The 24,988-nt window shown below is 36.3% G+C and overlaps 1 protein-coding gene across 2 annotated transcripts in view; it reads right to left on the bottom strand.

The window, feature by feature from the left end:
* Window positions 1-24,988, bottom strand: part of CNTN4 (contactin 4) — a 950,914-nt gene that overhangs the window by 781,697 nt on the left and 144,229 nt on the right. Inside the window, exon 2 of one of the 2 annotated variants that reach the window (XM_036869673.1) lies at window positions 18,666-18,706. The gene's annotated coding sequence lies outside the window, so the exon portion shown is untranslated. Of the gene's footprint in view, window positions 1-10,099; window positions 10,119-18,665; window positions 18,707-24,988 lie in introns of those variants that run through there. The other variant, XM_036869675.1, reaches the window with a different exon arrangement.

Below are 24,988 nucleotides of genomic sequence, written 5' to 3'. Positions count from 1 at the left end.
ACAAATAGGAGTAATATGCAATAAACCGTGTGGGAAAAAATTAGGGATTTTTTTCCCATCTCCAAGTGTGGTGTGCTCATTTATTTTGACAACTGCAATTTAGTTTTAATTATTCATCATATGGCGGTAAATGTGCTGCAGGATATTTCATAAAGTAATGAAAACTCAAATCTGTAATGGGAACTCCTGTTAAGAGGCAACATTATATTAAATACTTGCTTAGAATAATGCAAAAGCAAGGAATTTATAGCAGGCATAGGAGTGAGTGAGCTTTCACAAGGCAGTAACAGTAGGGGGCCAACTTTTGTCCTTAATACATCTGCACTGTTTTCTCTTACGCCTCCTTTTCTCACCCACCTCAGTGAAATTTTATTGTTCTTAAAGCTCATCCTAATAACACCTTGAATTTAAAGAGTATTTCAAAATTTACAAAACATTTTCCCATTCATTATCTTAATTTAATCCACAGGTTCTCAACCAGGGGCAATTTTGCTTCCCCTGAGAGGTAAAAATTTTGTCATTGCCCAAAGACATCTTTGGTTGTCACAACTAGGAAGGTACTACTGGGTAGAAGCTACTGACAAACCTAACAAAACACAGGGCATCCTCCCACAAAGAACTGCGGGGCCCCAGATATCAGTATATGAGGCTGAGAAACCCTGATTTAATCCTACAGCTACATTGTATGGTAGAGTAAACGAACTGCTACCTCCATTTGTGGATAAGAAACTGAGGCCCATCAGTCTTTAACATATATTAAAAAAAGTTAACTACGGCCAAGTACCTTCCTTATATTTCCTAAAACATTACAAAAGTCCAGTGATCTGTAGAAATTATGGGAAAGCTTGGTGACGAAAACAAAAAAGCTTGAAAATAATAGAGCAAAGTTCCCGAAACCAAGGGACAAACAAAACAAAGAAGTATGGGAAAAAGGGAACTACCTGCAGGTGCCACAGTGCAACAGAGGGGAATGAAAACAAAATACCTAGATCTGGGTCCCAGGCCTGCCACTCACCCATCAGATGCAGACTTAACATTTTCAACTCCGAGCCTAGTGCCCAACTTGTAATATGATGACTACTCAATAAGAATACATATGCAAAGCTCTTTATAAAACATAACGTGCTGCCCAAGTGTTACTTATTATCATCAACATTAGAGACAAATTTCACTGTTCTCTCCTTGCTCCCTTATCATCTGGTTAGTGAAGTCCTGATTTGTGTTCATATACTGACTTAAAAAACTAAGCTTAGGTCCAAAAGCAAACACATGTCCAGATCCCATAAAGATATGGGGGGGTGGGGCGGGGAAGGGGATGCATGCAGAAGAGAAGTTAAAAGAAAGGGGTCTGAAGTCAAAAAGTCTTAAATTCAGAGAGACTAAACAATCGCTAAATAATCAGCTAACTATTGCAATATAGCTTTGGGTGAATTATTTAACCTAAGTCTCCATTTCATCTGGATAATAGTATTTGTGCCTCATAAGGTTATAAGAACTTAATGAAATACAAGAAAAAGAACTGTGTCAGAGTATACAATGATTTGGATAATACTGGATATTCGTACTTGTGCCTCATTTGGATAATAGTACTTGTACCTCATAAGGTTATAAGAACTAAATGAAATACAAGAAAAAGAACTGTGTCAGAGTATACAATACCTGCTGTGATATTAACAACCATAGGGCATGATAGATATTAATAACAACCATCATGTGATATATCTGTATGTTTTTTGAGAATCTCTCTTAGGCCCAGCAACACCCTGAGGATCTGCGAAGTAATGGTGGATGAAATGGACAAGGTCTCTGTCCTCATAAGCCCCACATTTCTTTTGTTTGTTTGTTTGTTTGTTTTTAAACATAAGGTACTTGATCTTATACTGCTCTCTCATTAAAGGCATACTTTTTTTTTTTTAATTTTATTTTATTTTTGGCTGTGTTGGGTCTTCGTTTCTGTGTGAGGGCTTTCTCTAGTTGCGGCAAGCGGGGGCCACTCTTCATCGAAGCCCCACATTTCAATGGGGGACATGAGCAAATCAATATATAATAAAAATAATCAAAAATAAAAAATTTTAAAGGTCAGGAAATAAGGTTAAGACATGAGATGCTAATTCAAAATATCTGTTAAGCCAAAGATAAGAGTTTCCAGAAATGATGTGAGAAACAGACTGTGTGAATAGAATTATTAAATATAGGATTTGTGATCCAGGATGTGCAAAGCCAATTATAGTATGGGTTGTGAGTTCACAAACAAGAGCAAATAAAGTGCATCTAGCAGGAGGATATGATTAAAAAGGTAGGAAGACTCTCCTATTGTTTTCTTAAGCAGTATTTCATCCTAAAATAAAATATTTCATCTAACAACTATCTAGGCCTACTTTTTACTTATCAGGAAGTATCTATCTAAATGCTTAATAAGACAAAAAAATTAAACAATATTTTTGCAATACTCAATGAAACCTCTTGAATCAGAATATCAGAAAGTAACAAGACATCTATCAGCTATGCAGATATAACTGAAAATGTTAAATTAATAAGAAATCTTGGCACATTATGGTCATACTGATTCCACTGAAGAGGAGATTAATAGTAGAAAGCTGTATTCTGCTTCAAGGAAATAATTCAATTAAATAAAAATTCGTGAGCAAAGCTTTTAGCAGTGAATTTATCAAAGGCTAGATAAAAGAAATTCTAGAATTAGGGCATAAATCATATGGCAGAATATTGGTTGTTTTGCTTTGTTACTAAAATGTAGTATCACTTTTGAATTTCTGATCTCATTTCTCATAGACACCATAACATCAACCCCTATCAAAAACAAAAAATTTTTAAAGGAAATAAGGCTACTTCTTTCGGAAATAAAGTTACTGTTCATTCTAACGGGCGGAAAAATAAGGCAGCAGAAATGGAAGTAGTTTAAACACGTTTAAAAACACTGACAAATTCTTCAATAGGTTTAGAATAATTACATAGCACAAAGTACACGGGAGATTTAGAATCTAGTCACCTTGATCAACTTCAATTAAAAGAAAACCAAGCTAATAATTCTAGACTCTAGGAATGCTCTTTGGATCTTAAATTATTCTTAAGGGCCTTTATATACTCAAAGCAATCGTGTAACGCTAAATATGGTTTTTTTTCTTTGTGCTTTGCATATATTATCTACTATGCTTTTGTGAATATAATAGTCTCTATAACAAAACAAATTAAAAATTAAATTAACTAGCTTAAAAGCGACCAAGAAAACAACACACCCTGGCAAGCAAAGAAGTAATAAATAATTTAAGATAATCTTTTTTCTGAGGTCTTTAGATATTAACAGTATTGATGACTCTAGAAAGAACCAAAAATGTTATCTATGGAAGACCACTGAATCATCAAATACAATTATCAAGCCAATCTGTACTTAAAGGGATTCAGCATTTTTATCACCTTACTCAAGTATGTGAGTTAAGTTCCCTAGTGGATGGGCTTTTAATCATCAGCCATGTTAAATCTACAGTTTAACCCAGAAAAAGAAAACATATTTTATAAGAGCTAAAAGGTAAAATCAAAGTGATGTTCTATGATTTGATCATTATCACAAGCAATACTGTTTCACTTTCAATGAACGCCTTCCAACTTTTTTTTCCTTTTTCTGGTTCATATGTATGGAACATAATCAATGGAAATGTAAGAAAGGTAAGGGAAGAGTAGAAGGTAGTTTTTATCTTTATTGATATATAAATACCGTGAAATGTATGGAAACATGTTTATGGAATACCATAATGTTATAAATTAATAAAACAAGGTCCCAAAGGTGATATACAAAAATGTAATAAATGTGACATAAACACTTAACTGTTTTGCTAAAGATTCATTTGGAAATAAGTCCATTTTATTTTCAACATGACTTACTGTATTAAGTTATAATCAAAAACCTTATCAAGAGTATTTTTACCATTCAACTACATTGGAGGGAAAAATAAATTCAATCATTTCATTAGCGACTGTTGGCTTTAATAAGTATAGTCCCTTCATTCATTAAGTCAGTATGTATCTAGTACCTATTATATGCCAAGCAATATTCCACCTCCTATAAATATGAATGTAGAGCGTGTGTAGAAATCATCACAGGTTACAATGCCATACATATTGAGATGATGTGAATTAGGTTAGGCCAATATAAAATCAAATCAGTGAAACAGTTTGATGTGCTCACTTTCCTAAGGGTTGGTTTTTATTATATAAAATATATTGGATAAAAATATATCAACTAGACAACTAGTTAAAATGGTAACACAGCCTCCTCTTTCTATTATCTATGCTCCAGGGCATTGCTTCAAAGAAACTAAACCAACTTTATTTTTCCGTGGAATCCATGGTGCATACTATACAGAAAAATATGAAACCTGCCTCCACAATATATTACAAATCAAGAAAAATTAGTAGTACTAACTCAATTTTTTTAAATCGAACAGTATCTTTTTTTTGCCAACTTGTAACCCTAAGAGAAGAGACTACATAGTATTTTATAACTAGAGCTAAATTAAATAATAATTTATTTCCTGGCTATCCAAAAATTCCCTAATACAGAAATGGCAGTGGACCTATGAGGAAGTAGACGGAAGGGCAAATTCATTCTTTCAATTTATTACGAAAGTCCCCTTAATGATTTGATTACGCAAGGACATATTTCCTAAGGGACCATTAGTGATGTAGCCCTGAGAGCCCTATTTCCAAACTTGGACCTCTAAATGTAAGTGAGAGTGGTCAGCATCAAATGGGAACACAAAAATCAGAAGAATTGAGCAAAATGAATCTAAATAGATATTCCTTCATTCATCTGATACCCCTTAACTTTGCTGTTACCATTAAAAAATACTTTGGGAACAGAATGTCACCGTATTTTATTAGCATTCCTGGAGCAAATATTTAATATCCTAGATGGCTATGCTCAATTTCCCAAATGTTAATTGATGTTATTACAAATTGCTTGTGGCATATTCAAGGTGTACCAGGAAATTAACGACAGAGCTTATAGGACAGAAAATGCATTTTAATAACTGGTCAGAAGGATCATTGTTCTCATTAGCTTCTTTTCTATGGGAAACAGTAAGACATTCTTATTTGGAATTCTGAAAATATTTAGATAATGACACTCTGTAAACAGGTGACAAGGCAACGTTAGCATTGTAAGCAGAATTTCTCTTCCTCAGATTTATGTGTAATATTTACAAGTGCCATTACTAATTATTCTTTTAAAATAATTTCTTCTCTTCCTCTACTAACTAGAACAAGAACAAAATCAGTGAAAGTTTCTATTTTAAAGAATTATATTGACCACTGAGTATTATACTCTGGGTTTCCATGATCCCTGTCTACTTGTGTCTTCATTTGGGACATGTTAAGAAGAACTGTAATAGTTTTGGGGGGATAACATTTAGTACGTTTTAAATATGGTTATGCAATCCAAAACCAAATGAACATGAAAAAAGAGGGATACAATGCAAATTATTTCACAAGCAAAGTTTCCAAAATAGTTTTGTTACCTTTATTTCCCACTATTATCATAGAATCACCTTTAATTACAGAGCTCTCAGACATCATAACCTCAGAAGTATATAATAATGAGAATAATTAATAAAAATTAACAATAATATTTCTCTGAAGAAGACAGAAATCTGTGACAGCCCCAAGATTCCTGCCCCTTGGTATATACCACTTTTGTAACCCTCTCCCTATTAATGATGGTATGAATATGATGAATTTCACTCCTTAGATTACACTACCTTATATGACTAAGGGGACTGGATTAAGGCTCCACATCCGTTGGCTTTGAGTTATTCCAAAGGGAGATTCTCTTGGAATCTTGACCTACAGAGGTAAGAACTTAAAAGGGACAGGCTCCCTTCTTAAAAGGAGAGACGTCAAGTAACAGAGATTGTCCTCTCGAATATGAAGAAGTAAGCTGCTGTGTTGTAGGTGCTTACAGAGAACATCACGTGGCAAGGACCAGAGGCAGCCTCTGGGCGCTGAGAACAGTCTTGACTGACAGAAAGCTACCAAGGGCAGGGGCCCAGACCTCAGTCTCACAGTTCCAACAAAATGGATGCTGCCAACAATCTTAGGAAGTTTAGAAACAGTTATTTCCCTAATTCAGCCTCCAGATGAAGACACGGCCAGCTGATACTTCCATCTCAGCATTATGAAACCCTGAGCAGACAACCCAGCTAAACTAGGCTGGACTCCTGGCCCAGGGAACTTACAAGATAATTAATGTGGATTATTCTAAGCTTTTTTATCTGTGGTCATTTGTTACACAGCAATAAAAATATAATACAGATGGGCTATCATGTACTGATTATTTTCAAAGACTTTGCAGGCATTGTGCGAAATCCTACATTGGGCTGGCCAAAAAGTTCGTTTGGGTTTTTCCACACAATGTTATTAAAAAACCCGAACAAACTTTTTGGCCAATCCAATATTGATTATCCCATTCAAGCCAAATTCATAAGTTAAACATTATTATCAACCCTATGGTACAGATGAAGTAAAAGTTTACAGAGTAAATATCTTGATTAAGGTCACACAGCTAATAGAGATGACAGTTGCAATTTTAACGCTCACCAACACTCCATTCTGCTCTCCCTGTGAGAAAGAGCACCGAGGCCACAGTCCTAAAACCTGGGTTCCAATCCCATTTTGCTATGAATTAGCCATGCCATTTAAAGGAAAACACTGATTCACCCTCCTCATCCCTGGTCTACTAATTAAAGACTAGTTCATCCTCCCAAGTCCTTTTAAATCTAAGATTCTCTCATGAAATTAAAAGCTTATATTCTTAACTGGCCACACAGAAATGAGTGTAGTTTTACGTAGAAAAGTTAAATTACAAGGGCCAGTGACGAGATACCTTATTTTGTCAAGAAGCCACCTTCTCTCTATGAGACTCAAAACCCACACTGAAAACATTTTAGGGCGATGTGCAAGTCCCTGGAAAGGGATGAGGAGATACTAAGAGACGGTTTATTTTAAATTCCATTTTGGCACACATCCCAGCGAAAGTAGACATAGGAATGATTCAAAGTCCCTCTTCAGGGATCTTGAAAAGAATAAAATCTAGAAGTGAGGCCCAGTAACAACACTCATTATATAGAGGATAAGGTCAAAGTATGTTTGCAGCTTTTTCAAAAGAAAATATCTATGGCAAGGAGTACTACGGTACTGTGAGTGGAAATCTAAACCACACTTTTGTGGGACAATTTTTCTCACCCTCTGACTTTCCGGTCTAAGATTTCTGTTTTCTTGATTTCCTTCCAACTCATTGGATCTCAATGTATGTTTTTCCACAACTCCCTTCTTCCCCTTCCATTCAACTTCTTGCCCAATCTAAGCTATTTCAAATGCTCTCCACACTTGTTCTTATCAACCTCAAATGTCTGAACTTGACCCAATGAGCTAGATCCTTTGCCCCAGCCTTACCAGTTCTACCACAAAAAATAAATGAGCCTGTCTTCTTCACCCATCTATCTGCTCTCTTTCATTAGCACTAACTGATCTGGGAAACAACATTTGTATTCATGAGATGCCATACAACTGGATTATTATCTCACTGCTGAGGTCTCAGCATGATTTGGACCACTCTGCAATAGACCATTTAGGTGCAGTGTTCTCTGGATGTGATACCATAAGCTTGCTTCCAGTGATTCAACTTTCCATTTTTCATAGCACTTCTTTACCTCCTGCACAAAACTGTTCATCAATCCCTCTAAATAGTGCTGGTAACAGCAGCTACCTGTATCTTGGTTATTTAAGGCCCTCTGTGATTTTTTAAGGTAGCTTATTTAAAACAGTAGATGATTCTATTTTCAGCAACTAATATTTTCAGTCCCATCAGAAAATCCCCCATGCATTAGGAGGGCTCACGGGAATACTTTCACCATCTGCATCTCCACTTGTTCCACACATATCTCATTTCCCCATTACAACAAATCCTCCTCCTGAAATTTAGCTGGATTTCACCACATCCAGCCAACACAAATATCAACAGGCTACAATATGCTATGTTATGGTGTCAGGAGAATACATGTTGTTCTGCCACTGTAACAAGCTTTTCCCTTTACATATCTACCAGGCAGCTATTCTCAGTGTTAACCTAAGAGAGTGCTCAAGCTTATCATCCAAACTTCCAGATATGATGAATGACCAAGGCAAAAAAACAATTTGTTAAGGAAGCAGCCCATATAAAGCTTGTAAAGCTTTGATTGATCATGTTTACCCAATGGATACAAATGTTATTGGCCTTTAAAAAAACTGGGGTGGGGGTATGTTTTGTTTTCCTGTCCTTTCTGAACATGGCTTTTTCGGACCAGCATCTGCTCAGGCTTACACAATGGAATGGTATGGAATAGTGGTTAGCAGTGATTTTGTATAAATAAAATTGATTCCTTTTTTCTAGAATGTGTGAAAGTGGTCTACCTACAAGTAAGGAAATGTTCCATTTCCTTTTCAGGGCTCTTTGTTGCCTGTATTATTTGGGTATATACAAACTAAAACAATTTGTGTTAATAAACCAAAATTCTTGAGTTTGGCTCTGGAGCCAAATATTAACTAGCTTTCTAAATCATCTTTAGCCCCCTCTGTGCCTACAATAAAAATTCATCCAGCTAATCATTCAACAATTATTAATTGTGTGCCTATTATGGGGCAGAAAATTTTACAGGCGCTCAGTTTATAGCACTAAACAGTTCAGTCTCTGCCCTGATGCCACTTACATCCTAGGAAAGAGACAATAAATAAATAAACACCTCAGGGGGTGAAAAGTACTATGTAGCAATGAGAACAAACAGAGGAGGTACAGACACTCTTCTAGAGATGATGAGCCAGAAGGCCTCTCTGACGAGAAAATATTTGAGCAGAAATCCAAAGAAGTAAGGGGCCCAGCCATGCAGATATCTGGGGGGAAGATCAATCCAAAAAGAGCGGACAAGTGTATAAGCCGTGAGGAACTTCAAGAGAACATTGAATATTAATATGTGTCAACACTCTTGCAAGACTTTAGTAAGGCATGTTATTATCTTCAAAGTACCACACTGTCTGCCACTTCTCTGTCTCGATTTGGGTTGCTATTTGTTCCCCAAATATAACTCACAATGGAGGACACTGTATAAAGCCCAGAATAACTGCTGTCACTCAACTAATATGTACAGAACAACTCATTATCATTTGCCCCATAGCTCAGTTTTAGAGCCATTTTATCATGGAGAATACAGTCCTTAGCAATTTCCCATTTAATCAAAAAGATACCTAATATGACAAGAAATCCCCAATCCAGATTACAACATCAGCCAAAGAGAAAAATAGCCATTTCCCCTGCAAAACTGATTTCAAAACTATCATCATCCATCATCATCATCATCATCAATCACAAGAGGCAGCTGCTTTGGCAGCATTACTTTAAGTCCGTATTTAACGAGATGACAGCTTAACCTTCTCAGGGGAGCAGAGTAATCCCTCCTTACAACCCCAACGGAGTACAGAGAAGCAGATTTGCTCCAATGTAGAAACTGGCTTTCACCTGATTTCATAAACACGCAACGGCATTTGATGATTTAATAGGTACTTAGATTTTTCTTTTGAACATTCAACATTCTATCAGGGCTTGTGAGGCCTGTGTAACTCAAGGATTACTGCAGTCACTGCATCGGCAAGAACTTATCAACAGAATCGACTGCGCACGATGGCCAGGGAGAAAGCTATCCACGCAAATGTACCTCCCAGAGCCAAAGAGACACTTACCTAAATACATAGCAGAACACAATGTGCATGTGCTTCACACATGACAGACATTTCTTTCCCCATTCTATGCTTGTATTTAACTGACCTCCTCCTCTCACTGTTCACATCCATGCCCCAAAGCTTTTCATAGCTCTGCGTATATATTTATACTACTTACTCAGCCTGCAAGGACCATCACCAACATCTCTATACGTTGACATCCCAGCCATAGTCACTGAGGAAATTTCATCACCAAGCCCTTCCATAAAACTATTCCTGGAATCCCAGAGCGAAGTAATTTTGGCCTTCTCTGAATTTCCCGTCAGGCTTCATTCCATACCTCTTTTAGGAACTCATCTTGTATTCTCCCTGATAGTAGAGTCATTTGCTTGTATCTATCATCTTGTTTTTCCTATTAATGAAAAAAATTATTTATGGGCAATTATAATAGCAGTGTATCTTTTTACTTACTAAAATAGTCTTTCCCTATTACAGTGTTACAGAGGTAGGTGGTAAATTAACAAATGCTATATATCCCAATTATGTTGCACCTTCAAACAAATATCCTCAGTTAAAAATGTGCCTTCCGGGCTTCCCTGGTGGCGCAGTGGTTGAGAATCTGCCTGCCAATGCAGGGGACACGGGTTCGAGCCCTGGTCTGGGAAGATCCCACATGCCGCGGAGCAACTGGGCCCGTGAGCCACAATTACTGAGCCTGCGCGTCTGCAGCCTGTGCTCCACAACAAGAGAGGCCGCAATAGCGAGAGGCCCGCGCACCGCGATGAAGAGTGGCCCCCGCTTGCCACAACTAGAGAAAGCCCTCGCACAGAAACGAAGACCCAACACAGCCATAAATAAATAAAATTAAAAAAAAAAAAAAGTGCCTTCCATCATTTCCATCATAGCTAAGTGCCAGAATCAAAGTAAGTATCTATGAAAGCTACTTAAAGCAAATGTCAAAAACAGCAGTTCCATTATGCAAAAGAAATTTTTTAAATATAATGGCAAAAAAGTCTCCCTATTAAAAGTTTCCTTTCAGAATAAGAGGCATTAGGAATTTTTTTTTCATTATGATTCCCACAACAGCTAGCACACTGCCTTGATGACAATTTGTTGAATGAATAAGTAAATGATTGCATGATTATGCGCACATTACTGTAGCTCAGACACAGAATGTCAAAATTTCAGGGAGGGGAGACGGCTGAAGGAGGAGCATGCCCAAGATAAGCAGGGAGTACAGGTTGAATTATAGGAAAAATGGAAAGGAAATAGATCAATACTGTTGTAAAACAGCATCTTAATAGAGAATATGAGGTTAAGAATCGTATCTATACCTGGGGAAAATAACTAGCATTACTGACAATCATTAGCATCCAGGAAGGTGTTCATCTAGGGGATGGGACAGTGTAAGAACGTGAGAGTGTGGGCGAAAGAAAGCACCCACGCACACACATGCGTGTTGCCTATGTGCCTGCCCGCTGCTGTGAAGTCAGAGGAAGGGGTGGGAGCAGGAGGCTAATCCTCAGAAGGCACCTCTACTTCCTACTGAGATGCATGCACTGAGTCATAAAAGAATATGAAAACTTCAGCATAGCTAGACAGCTCGTGATTAATGATAGGATACCTTGTTAAAGGGAGCTGAAAGGTATATCGTTTTTCATGACATAGGACCAATGAGACTCAATTAATAAAATGAAATATTAAGTTAAATTTAGAATTTTTCACCACACAGTCATTTCTCTGAAGAAAAAAATATGTGCACTCATTTTTATTGTTTCCGAGTACAACGGTAGGAGTTTTAAAAACATGCACAGGGTAAATTACTAAAACTTAGTGCTCATAGCGATTTTCTTCTGCCTACTTCAATGTCTGTACTTCTGACGAACAGTTACAAGAGTTTCAATGCACTATGAGCTTTTAAGAAATTAATTATAGCAGGAGAATCACGTGCAGATACAGTGTGCACACTGTCATTGCCTTTTTCTGAAAATATGAGAACTATCATGTGGGAACCTATCGATTGTGATACTTCTCAACCTGCCTATCTCATGCATCTTCACGTGCCAGAAAGTACCTGGCACAAAGTGGCTACTCAGAAAGTATCTGTTAAGCTGTGTTGACTATTTCATCAATATACCTATTTTTCTCTAACATTCAGATTCTAAAATGGCAGCTTAAAACCACAAATCAATTGGGGATTCACTCAGCCTCATTTCCTCCCTATCAAGCTATTATTAGTTTATCTTCTGTTAGATCAGCAACTCCCAAAATATGTTCTATGAAATACTGGTTATGAGTAGGGGAGTGGGTCCTATCCTTAAAATATGTGAACATATGTCTTTGAAACAGGAATATATTTTGAGCTTTAGAACTTCTTAGTTTATTTAATATACATACATACATTGTGTATATTATGGTAGATGGATTAAAATGTATATAATACATCTCAATTTGACTTGAGAATACTTTTCAATTAAAATACTGTATTGGGTTGACAAGACCTTTTCATACATTGAACATGAAAAATCATGAATTATAAGGCTTTCAGCTTTGTCTCAAATATCTTCCTGTAGGCAACCAGCATATCTTAGTCTTTTTGATTGCATAGTCTTTTTGAACATAGATCATAAGGAACGTCTGTAACATGATTACTTTTAAAATAAGAATTTGAACAATGTACTTTCCACATGTCAATTCTAAAAGTTTGAGGAATAACACATCTACAAATTTCGGAATATTTATTTTGACCTTATTTTTGAGAAAGGCATTACCTTTTACTTGTCCATACCAGACTACACTCTGTGTCTCATTCATTCCATTTTGTTTATTTATTCACCAAACATTAAACCCTCAATACACCCCATGCATGGGCCTGGAAATTGGTCATATAAAGACGAATATAAAAGGTTTCTGCTCTAACAGAGCCCTTGTTTCATTTGAGAGAGAAAAATAAAGTAACAGTAACTCAAAGCAGAGTCTGCCGACATGAGCAAGAGATGCACACACTTACAAAGTAAGGCCAACTCTGCCTTGGATCGTCAGAGAAAGCTTCCAAGAGGTAGGCCTTCAAAGAATGAGTTCACCAAGTATAAGAGGACAGCCTTTTGAGAAGTATAACGCATCCAAAGAGAGAAACCCCATTTGCTGAGGCGTGGAAATAAAGAAACACAGAAACTTAGAAGACTGAAGCGATGAGGCAAAACTAGACCATGACCTGCTTGCCAACTTAGCTGAGAACTTTTGTAAGAGCAAATGTTACAGATAAGAGGGCTCAAATTTTCCATCTTTTGTCTCCAAATTACAACCATACTTGGGAATGTCCATGTGAGTAGACTTGGACTGAATTTCTGCACATGCTTAGTGTTTCCAGGAAAAGTTCATCAATTCCTCTGAAGCTGGTCTCTCGTGAAATTACGATGACCTGTACAAGGCAGTGATTCTGAGATGTACTGTATAATTAGTCTCTCACAATCCTTACTAAAGAAGAAAGGGTAACATGTCCAAATCCCTCTCTACCCATACCTAGTATCGATAATAGAGTACAAGAAAAGTCAATCTACTATTCAAAGTACAATTTTTTTTTTTACCTCTGCCAATTTAAATGATGCACAGCTATGTATTTTGAATTTGTCATCTGCCTAGAACTTGGTGAAGAATTGTCATTAATAAGAATCCTCCTCTAGGGCTTCCCTGGTGGCACAGTGGTTAAGAATCCGCCTGCCAATGCAGGGGACATGGGTTCAAACCCTGGTCCGGGAAGATCCCACATGCCACGGAGCAACTAAGCCCGTGCGCCACAACTACTGAGCCCGTGCTCTAGGGCCCACAAGCCACAACTACTGAGCCTGCGTGCTGCAACTACTGAAGCCCACGCACCTAGAGCCCGTGCTCAGCAGCAAGAGAAGCCACGGCAATGAGAAGCCCGCACATTGCAACGAAGAGTAGCCCCCGCTCACTGCAATTAGAGAAAGCCCGTGCCTAGCAACGAAGACCCAATGCATCCAAAAATAAATAAATAAATAAATTTATTTTTTTAAAAAAATCCTCCTCTAAGCTCACTTTTTCATGACCCCTTTCCAATTCACCCTTCATACCTTCAATCTTTCCACCAATCTAAAATATTAGGCATATGCTTCAAGGATTTCTTTTTATGATCTTTCCCCCATGTTTGGCCTGTGTTCTGCCTCCCTTTCCAGAACACCAAGGTCTTAAAAGCAAAAAGAGGAAATTTAATTCTAAAGAGAACAAAGACTATATGTTGCTTATCTCTTTTTCCTCGGAACCTAGCATAATGTTTAATATATGCTCAACAGTTGATGACTATTAGATGAATGCACGGAGAGATGGATGAATGAACAAGTGAACGAGAGGAAGAAAGACAGGGGAAGGGATAAAAGGACAAGTAGAAAGAAAGGAAAGGAAAGACAGAAAAGAGGAATGGGAAGTGGAATAGAAAGAAAACTTCAGTTATATTAATAATTTTATCTCTATGAGTCAGGACTTTGAATTGAATAACAAAGACCCAACTCAAACTAGCTTAAGTAAAAGGGTAAATTATTGGTTTCTGTAGCTCCTAAATACCCAAGGATATAGTTCAAGGGACTGGACAAAGTAGCAGGAAACAGGACCTGAGAAGACAGAAGTGGGGACTCAACTCTTTCCAGACTCTTTCCCAGTCTCCTTGTTCACCCTCTTGTCTGGGTACCTTGGTTTAGCTTTATCTTATGGACATTAGCCTCTTCCTGTATATAGAGCTCCCCATCCTCATGCTCATTCTCTTCATCCTCTGATGGTCCTTTTTAGAGTTTAGGTTTACACTTATTCTAATCCCTTTGTCCAGAGGGATAGGGAACTGTGAAATGGTGAAACTTGGCACACTGGCCCATGAATTTTTATCAGAATTGCTATTATATCTGTTATAAAAGATACAGCTATAAGTATATAGCTGTAAATTATGCCATTGCATTTTGGATTACAGATGTTACTTTATTTTTGAAATTATACATAGAGATAACAGACATTAAATATTAGGCTAACATTTAATAAAAGAATAGTATGGTTTTGTAATCAGCTTTGAAAAAAATATCACAGAGTTCATAACAACCTTGGCTGTATCTGAATAGTATATAATTTCTGCCCTACCAATCTCACGGTGTGACATGAGGATCCAATAAGATGAAGTATGTGAATGCATACAGTAAACTCTATGAAACTACAGTGGCCATTAGAGTTGGCAATTTTGCTGTTTTTAAAATTAAATAAGTATTAAGAAACAGAGCAAGAATGGTCAAAGAAAGCAAATTCTACCAAAGATGTCCCTCTGATCTTTGATAAAATAAATATTACTCATTTAATTCCCTTTTAAATAACTGTGTTCTCCCCAGAACCAATATACATTTTTCATGGTCTCTTGCCCAATACCTAAGGCCATGCATGCAGATGTATTCTTTTTTTTTTTTCCTGGTATTTCTCAACACTTAGGAACTCCGTTTGCATTAAATAAATGATGGTGTGAGATGATTTATCCAATGAAGCAGAAAACAAGAGGATAAGTGAGATCATTTTAAAAGTAAGAAGCAAAAATTATTGGCCCACCCACTCCAAACACACCATGTGGGAAAAATCAAGCCTGATCCTCTACTACCTTGTCTGGTGTACAGTTTTAATTTTACAGAACAATTCAATCAAAAGCATGATTTGTGCCAAAGCAGGGAACACAGGGAAGAGAGGTACACAATCAAATTGGAGAATGGACACAGAATCTGTTAGTCACAAGGCAGCAAGATAGAGATGAGCTACAGATGGAAGGACAAGTTGACAGCAATGACCTTGAGCAGCAAGTTCTGACTAGAGGGCATCTGGATGGCCTCCTGGAAGAGGCAGGAAGGAGTTCAACTAGACACAGAAAGATAAGTAGAACTTTGACAGGTAAGGACTGGAAGAAAGGGGTATCCCTGACAAAGGAAACTGAATTAAAGAAGGCAGAGAGGTAGGATCAAACACTGGGTGAAATAGCAAGTGACAAGCAGCAAGAGTAGCAGGAACATGAAATGATGGTTAGAAAAACTGAAAAGTAACCGTGGAAGATTCTCAAGGTCAGCATTATAGCTATCTATCCAACAGTATACTCAGCAATAAGATGTAGGTACTAAAAATGGAATGAATTCACTAGAATACTTATGATATTTACCACTTTCCTAATTAGTATTATACTGGCCTCTTAAAATAAGTATATCTAGCTGCTCTATTTATATGTTCATATAATTCCATTCAAAATTCATTCAATTCAAAAATATCCATTATTTTAATTGTTTATTTTTAAATATTTCCCTTAAAATTTGCTTCTACTGATTTGCATTCCTTTGAAGGGAAATAATAGCACATTTATATGTTACCTTTGTCAAGGCCATGCTGAAAACCACCATTTGGCATAAAAAGATATTTTTACTAATGGCATATAATCAAGCATGCACTTCATTAGCCATGAAAACTTACTGCAAATATTCAACAGCTATGTAGCAATTGCAAAGAAAACAATGAACTTGATTTCAAACTGTAATGCCTATGATTTGTCTCATAAGACACAGGAAAAGAATTCCTGAAAAAAGAAAGATATGCAATGAAGGTTTTATTCCTATTTGATTTACAAATATTTAAAATATAGTTTTTAATATCTGGCACTCACGATGATAACCAAGTTTTCTTAAATGAAGTTAGTGTTTTAGTAAGCTTTGCTGCCTGTCATTACCATTTTCACAGATGAGCTATATTTTTTCTCAACAATGAATAACTGATATGTAGGCTGATCCATATAAAATTGACACCATCTTACCATTTTTCACCTACAAAGATGGTAATTTTTTAGATTTAAACTAAAAGATTAAAATTGTAGTATCGTAGAATCTTAAAGTTAGAAAAATGGTCTGAGAGATCTAGTGGATCCTTTGGCCTGGTTCATAAAAATCCCCTCTGGTATAAAACAGCAATCATTTGATATCTGCTGTTGGAATGCTTGAGGTAAGCTTAAAATAATATATGAATGGGAGCAAAAAGAACCAGTCAATGAGAACAAGCCCAACACTCACATGGATCTTTCTACTTATTCACTGACTTCATTTAACTTTTTTTTAATAAAGGAAAGGAAAAAGGAAAAAACAAATGTCAAGCAAATATCTAACCTCACAATAGAAAAGGTGCCTGAACAATATTTAGAATTTTTTAAATGACCAGATAAAGGATATGAGGGCTTACTCTTCAGACTAAACATATAATGCATTTATTTTCTAATTTCAAACAAAAGTAACTAAAATTAGCAATCCCTAGTTAACACTCTTTCATCTAAGTATCTTGGAAGAATCAAGTGAATTATTCAAATCTAGAAAAGGAAATCACTAAGAAAATAGATATTTTAATGCTCTTCAGCCTGCAACCTATACAGGAAGAGAGAAATCAGATAAAAGATAACCCTGAGCTAACAAGGTTTTAACAGATTCTTTCAAAATGAGAGATTTTTCAAAATGAATCAATCCTATGTCTCCATGTCAAGTAGGACAAAAGGGCACAGAGGGAGGAAAGCCTGCCTTCCTAGATCCACCCAAATTCCCGAATTCAGTAAGTAAACAAAAATACTCCTGACTAGACAATCAATGAACCTTTCTACACGATTATCCCAATAAATGAATTTACCTTACCCTGTCACCTCTTAATTCATGGCAGTTTTACCAATATGAAACTATTCACCTCTAAACTTCAGCTTTTTGAAGTAAGAAATGAAAGTATTTCAGGAAAAGAAGGAACCTAACAAATCATGATTTGGCACACTAACCATACAAATGAACTTTAGGGAAAATGAATTGCTCAAGATCCCACAGCTTGGGAGAGCAAGAACAGTCTCAAAACACTTGACTCAAGAACCCCTGGCTCACTACTTCCTGTGATGGCCCAACATAGTAGGACACCAGCCTCTTTGTTGTAATTTGGTCGTTTTTGCTATGGGATTGGCTAATATGTGTGTCTGTGCATGTATCTCTCTCTGTGTAGCTTAGAAAGGCATTAATACAGTTAAGATTCAATTTTATACTGATTAATTAATCACTCCTAAATGGTCAGTAATCCTTTTTAAGTCTAAAGATCTTCCCCATAAATTAAACTCTGTAATGCCACAGGATTATCTGCAATTGGGTAACCAAATACAAATCATGTAATTATCATGGAACTACCAAATTACAAATTGCTAAAACAAACTGATAATTCTCCAGTATATGATATATGCACTAAACCAAAAGGAACGAAGACAGAGAACTTTGTACAAAATATAAACGTGTTAGGTTGAAAAATCAAAAAAGATGATTTTTGAGATAGTTGCTATTAAGAACAGAACCATTTGATCACTAACATGACAACATATAAAATAACGTTTACAGGGGTAAGTTGTGTTCCAAAATGCACATTTTGGTAATATTAGAATTTAACACAGCAAAAATATAAATTCCATAAAATGCAAAGATTTACAGCTGAATAAATATGTGAAGGAAGATAAACAAATGCATTGCCTATTATATTTAGTTATTCAGATAATAAATTTCAGATAGTTAACTTTCCTACTTTAAAAAGTATAGTTTTTAAATGCATTGATAAATGAGATTAATAATAAAATGTTATTTGTAAATGAATTTTGAGGGCCACATATTACATTTAAAATCACCTCCTATCTTATGGTTTAATATAAAATCCATTGCTATTGCTTTCTGTATATTTACATAAGTTATATATTAATCCCATAAGTCATAACGAAAAGTAGTCCCAGTGAGTATCAACATCAAAACTTTTCTACAATTCCTCAAAGATAAAATATATTTATATATTATATTACACATATATTTTTATTTAAATAAAATGGTACTTACCCTCAAGTATGTTATTCATCTCAAGTTCAATTGCATATCACCTACAAATAAAGAAATGGATTTTAGAATAAAGCATAAACCTAGACTTTTTTTTTTTTTTAATAATCAGTTGCATTCCAGAGGCATCAATGGTGTTAGAAAAAAGTCTCAATGGCAAGTTATGTGAGAAAAAGTTTTTCTCAATTACAGAGAACCTGATTTTACCAAGATATTCCTTAAACTGTGTAGTAAGATACCCTGATGAGCAAGAAAACTGTCACAGTGAATCCATAAAAAAGGCCAATAGGATGATCTATATATAAATATCTGAAACAAGAAAGATACTGATAAGGCAATATCTTTAAAGAAGCTAAATTAAGTATTTGATTTTCATATTAAAGTCAAAACTCTGTCTCATTTGAAATTAAAGGATAAATTACATAAGATCGTAAAGAGCAACAATTAATATTCATTCCGTACAAACTACATGAAAACAATTCCCTTATACTTTCTTTAAAATCACTGCCAAATTTTTAGAATACATTTTTTAAAACTTGAAACCTAATTTATAGAAGTCGGACAAACGGTACAATTATAAAAATTTTAAATAGTATAAAGGCTGTCCAAGATTTACAAATCCTCACTTTTTTTACCCTCAAAAATTATACACTAAACGTTTCTAAATTTAAAGTCCAGGTGATACCGATGATAGTTTGGACTTAACACAAAAACATATTTATGTTTCTTTGAGTTCTATATTGTCTTCATACTTTCTTTTCTGAGCTCTAGATCCATGCAGCCAATTGACTACCTGACATTTCTATTTGGATACTCTAAAGGGATGTCAAACTCAATATGCCTGTATACAAACACATGACTTCCTATACCAATCCTCTCTCCCCACTAAAGGGCCCACTTCTAGTGTTGATAGAGAATGGCACCACCATAATTTATCAAGCCAAAAAGTCAGGAGTCACACATACCTTCTCTTGTCTCTCATCGCATCAATACTCAATCCACCACTAAGTCAAGATCATTTCACTTCACCCACCTCCCCCCATCTCTACCACTAGTTCCCTCAACCTACCATTACTTCTCACCTGTAGTAGCAGTGAGCACATTCTCACTGCATTGTCTCCTGACACTACCTATGCCTTTGCTATCCATTAGCCAGTATTATCACCTCTCCCAACCCAAACCCTCTTAAGATGCTTCAGTGTCTTCCAATTAGTCATAAAAATAAGACCACAGTCTTTAATTGGCCTACAAATTCTTGCATCATCTAACCTTTGTCAAATATTCCCAATAGCTCACCTTTCACCACCCTCCACCTTGCTCTCTGCACCCCAGATACACTAAAGTGTTTTCAGGTGTAGAAATGAGCCATGTTCTTTCCTATCTCAGGGCTTTTATACATACTGTTTCTTCTGTCATGTTCTTTCCTTTAACCCATTTCCACCTATTCACTCTGTGGACCCCCACTTAAATTTCACTAAGAGAAACCTCCTCTAACACCCTAAGTCAGGTTCTCATAATATTCTATACTCTCACAGGACAGCATTTGCTTCTTCAAAGCTTTTATCACAAACTTTCTTTGTAATTGTGTCATTTATGACTACAGCCCTCACTGAACTTTAAACTAAATGATTATGGTATCTATGTTGCAGATCCCTGGTGCCTAGCATAAAGCTTCATATCCAATATATTAGTGAGTGAAATTAATATGAATGCCTGAAATGATAGTTTGGGGTTTATCATTTTCATGTTCCATTCATACCAAAGTGTGTTGCTATAAAAGGAACACAAGCATGCTGCATTCCTGAGGAAAATATTTAAGATTATTAGATTATTCCAGAGCCCGAAAACAAAAGGCATGGGGTACAATAATGAACTTTATAAAATGCTTATTGCTTTTTTGCTTTTTTAACAAACCAACATTAGTTACACTCCAGATGTAATTTGAAGAATGGAATATAGTTGGTGTGGAAAAATTTACACAGAATAAAAACTTTATTTATTTATTTATTTTTAACATCTTTATTGGCGCATAATTGCTTTACAATGGTGTGACAGTATCTGCTTTATAACAAAGTGAATCAGCTATACATATACATATATCCCCATATCTCTTCCCTCTTGCGTTCCCTCCCACCCTCCCTATCCCACCCCTCAAGGTGGTCACAAAGCACCTAGCTAATCTCCCTGTGCTTTATGGCTGCTTACCACTAGCTATCTATTTCATATTTGGTAGTCTATCTATGTCCATACCACTCTCTCACTTCATCGAGCTTACCATTCCCCCTCCCTGTGTCCTCAAGTCCATTCTCTACGTCTGCGTCCTTATTCCTGTCCTGCCCCTAGGTTCTTCAAAACCTTGTTTTGTTTTTTCTTTTAGATTCCATACATGTGTTACCATATGACATACTTTTTCTCTTTCTGACTTACTTCACTCTGTGTGACAGTCTCTAGGTCCATCCACCTCACTACAAATAACTCAATTTTGTTTCTTTTTATGGCTGAGTAATATTCCATTGTATATATGTGCCACATCTTCTTTATCCATTTATAAGTCGATGGACACTTAGGGTGCTTCCCTGTCCTGGCTATTGTAAACAGATCTGCAATGAACATTGTGGTACATGACTCTTTTTGAATTATAGTTTTCTCAGGGAATATACCCAGTAGTGGGATTGCTGGGTCGTATGGTAGTTCTATTTTTAGTTCTTTAAGGAACCTCCATACTGTTCTCCATAGTGGCTGTATCAATTTACATTCCCACCAACAGTGCAAGAGGGTGCCCTTTTCTCCACACCCGCTCCAGCATTTATTGTTTGTAGATTTTTTGATGATGGTCATTCTGACTGGTGTGAGGTGAAACCTCACTGTAGTTCTGATTTGCATTTCTCTAATGATTACTGATGTTGAGCATCGTTTCATGTGTTTGTTGGCAATCTGTATATCTTCTTTGGAAAAATGTCTATTTAGGTCTTCTGCCCATTTTTGGATTGGGTTGTTTGCTTTTTTGATATTGAGCTGCTTGAGCTGCTTGTATATTTTGGAGATTAATCCTTTGTCAGTTGCTTCATTTGCAAATATTTTCTCCCATTCTGAGGGTTGTCTTTTCGTCTTGTTTATGATTTCCATTGCTGTGCAAAAGCTTTTAAGTTTCATTAAGTCCCATCTGTTTATTTTTGTTTTAATTTCCATTTCTCTAGGAGCTGGGTCAAAAAGGATCTTGCTGTGATTTATGACATAGAGTATTCTGCCTTTGTTTTCCTCTAAGAGTTTTCTAGTGTCTGGCCTTACATTTGGGTCTCTAATCCATTTTGAGCTTATTTTTGTGTATGGTGTTAGGGAGTGTTCTAACTTCATTCTTTTACATGTAGCTGCGCAGTTTTCCCAGCACCATTTATTGAAGAGGCTGTCTTTTCTCCATTGTATATTCTTGCCTCCTTTATCAAAGATAAGGTGACCATATGTGTGTGGGTTTATCTCTGGGCTTTCTATCCTGTTCCATTGATCTATATTTCTGTTTTTGTGCCAGTACCATACTGTCTTGATTACTGTAGCTTTGTAGTATAGTCTGAACTCCAGGGGCCTGATTTCTCCTTTTTCCATCTATGTTCATCAGTGATATTGGCCTGTAGTTTTCTTTTTTTGAGACATCTTTGTCTGGTTTTGGTATCAGGGCGATGGTGGCTTCATAGAATGAGTTTGGGAGTGTTCCTCCCTTTGCTATATTTTGGAAGAGTGTGAGAAGGATAGGTGTTAGCTCTTCTCTAAATGTTTGATAGAATTCGCCTGTGAAGCCATCTGGTCCTGGGATTTTGTTCCTTGGAAGATTTTTAATCACAGTTTCAATTTCAGTGCTTGTGATTGGTCCCTTTATATTTTCTATTTCTTCCTGGTTCAGTCTGAGAAGGTTGTGCTTTTCTAAGAATTTGTCCATTTCTTCCAGGTTGTCTCTTTTATTGGCATATAGTTGCTTATAGTAATCTCTCATGATCCTTTGTATTTCTGCAGTGTCAGTTGTTACTTCTCCTTTTTCATTTCTAATTCTATTGATTTGAGTCTTCTCTCTTTTTTTCTTGATGAGTCTGGCTAATGGTTTATCAATTTTGTTTATTTTCTCAAAGAACCAGCTTTTAGTTTTATTGATCTTTGCTATTGTTTCCTTCAGTTCTTTTTATTTCTGATCTGATCTGTATGATTTCTTTCCTTCTGCTAACTTTGGGGTTTTCTTGTTCTTCTTTCTCTAATTGCTTTAGGTGTAACGTTAGGCTGTTTATTTGAGATGTTTCTTGTTTCTTGAGGTAGGATTGTATTGTTATAAACTTCCCCCTTAGAACTGCTTTTGCTGCATCCCATAGGTTTTGGGTCATCGTGTTTTCATTGTCATTTGTTTCTAGGTATTTTTTGATTTCCTCTTTGATTTCTTCAGTGATCTCTTGGTTATTTAGTAGTGTATTGTTTAGCCTCTGTGAGTTTGTAGTTTTTACACATTTTTTTTCCTGTAATTGATAGCATTGTGTTTAAAAAAGATACTTGATATGATTTCAATTTTCTTAAATTTACCAAGGCTTGATTTGTCACCCAAGATATGATCTATCCTGGAGAATGTTCCATGAGCACTTGAGAAGAAAGTGTATTCTGTTGTTTTTGGATGGAATGTCCTATAAGTATCAATTAAGTCCATGCTGTTTAATGTATCATTTAAAGCTTGTGTTTCCTTATTTCATTTTGGATGATCTGTCCATTGGTGAAAGTGGGGTGTTAACGTCCCCTACTATGATTGTGTTACTGTCGATTTCCCCTTTTATGGCTGTTAGCATTTGCCTTATGTATTGAGGTGCTCCTATGTTGGGTGCAGAAATATTTACAATTGTTATATCTTCTTCTTGGATTGATCCCTTGATCATTGTGTAGTGTCCTTCTTTGTCTCTTGTAACAGTCTTTATTTTAGAGTCCATTTTGTCTGATATGAGAATTGCTACTCCAGCTGTCTTTTGATTTCCATTTGCATGGAATATCTTTTTCCATCCCCTCACTTTCAGTCTGTATGTGTCCCTAGGTCTGAAGTGGGGCTCTTGTGGACAGCATATATATGGGTCTTGTTTTTGTATCCATTCAGCCAGTCTATGTCTTTTGTTTGGAGTATTTAATCCATTTACATTTAAGGTAGTTATCAATATGTATGTTCCTATTACCATATTCTTAATTGTTTTGGGTTTGTTATTGTAGGTCTTTTCTTTCTCTTGTGTTTCCTGCCTAGAGAAATTCCTTTAGCATTTGTTGTAAAGCTGGTTTGGTGGTGCTGAATTCTCTTAGCTTTTGCTTGTCTGTAAAGGTTTTAATTTCCCTGTTGAATCTGAATGAGATCCTTGCTGGGTAGAGTAATCTTGGTTGTAGGTTTTTCCCTTTCATGACTTTAAATATGTCTTGCCACTCCCTTATGGCTTGCAGAGGTTCTGCTGAAAGATCAGCTGTTAACCTTATGGGGATTCCCTTGTATGTTATTTGTTGCTTTTCCCTTGCTGCTTTTAATAGTTTTTCTTTGTATTTAATTTTTGATAGTTTGATTAACATGTGTCTTGGCGTGTTTCTCCCTGGATTTTTCCTTTATGAGACTCTCTGTGCTTCCTAGACTTGATTATTTCCGTTCCCATATTAGGGAAGTTTTCAACTATAACCTCTTCAAATATTTTCTCAGTCCCTTTCTTTTTCTCTTCTTCTGGGATGGGACCCCTATAATTCAAATGTTGGTGCATTTAGGTTGTCCCAGAGGTCTCTGAGATTGTCCTCAATTCTTTTCATTCTTTTTTCTTTATTCTGCTCTGTGGTAGTTATTTCCACTATTTTATCTTCCAGATCACTCATCCATTCTTCTGCCTCAGTTATTCTGCTATTGATTCCTTCTAGAGAAGTTTTAATTTCATTTATTGTGTTGTTCATCATCGTTTGCTCTTTAGTTCTTCTAGGTCCTAGTTAAACATTTCTTGTATTTTCTCCATTTCCAAGATTTTGGATCATCTTTACTCTCATTACTCTGAATTCGTTTTCAAGTAGACTGCCTATTTCCTCTTCATTTGTTTGGTCTGGTGGGGTTTTACCTTGCTCCTTCATCTGCTGTGTATTTCTCTGTCTTCTCATTTTGTTTAACTTAGTGTGTTTGGGGTCTCCTCTTCGCAGGCTGCAGGTTCATAGTTCCCATTGTTTTTGGTGTCTGCCCCCAGTGGGTAAGGTTGGTTCAGTGGGTTGTGTAGGCTTCCTGGTGGAGGGGAATGGTGCCTGTGTTCTGGTGGGTGGGGCTGGGTCTTGTCTTTCTGGTGGGCAGGACCGCATCC

Source organism: Balaenoptera musculus, chromosome 11, assembly GCF_009873245.2.
Source record: "Balaenoptera musculus isolate JJ_BM4_2016_0621 chromosome 11, mBalMus1.pri.v3, whole genome shotgun sequence".
Lineage (NCBI taxonomy): Eukaryota > Metazoa > Chordata > Mammalia > Artiodactyla > Balaenopteridae > Balaenoptera > Balaenoptera musculus.
This window is presented reverse-complemented; position numbering and strand designations above follow the sequence as displayed.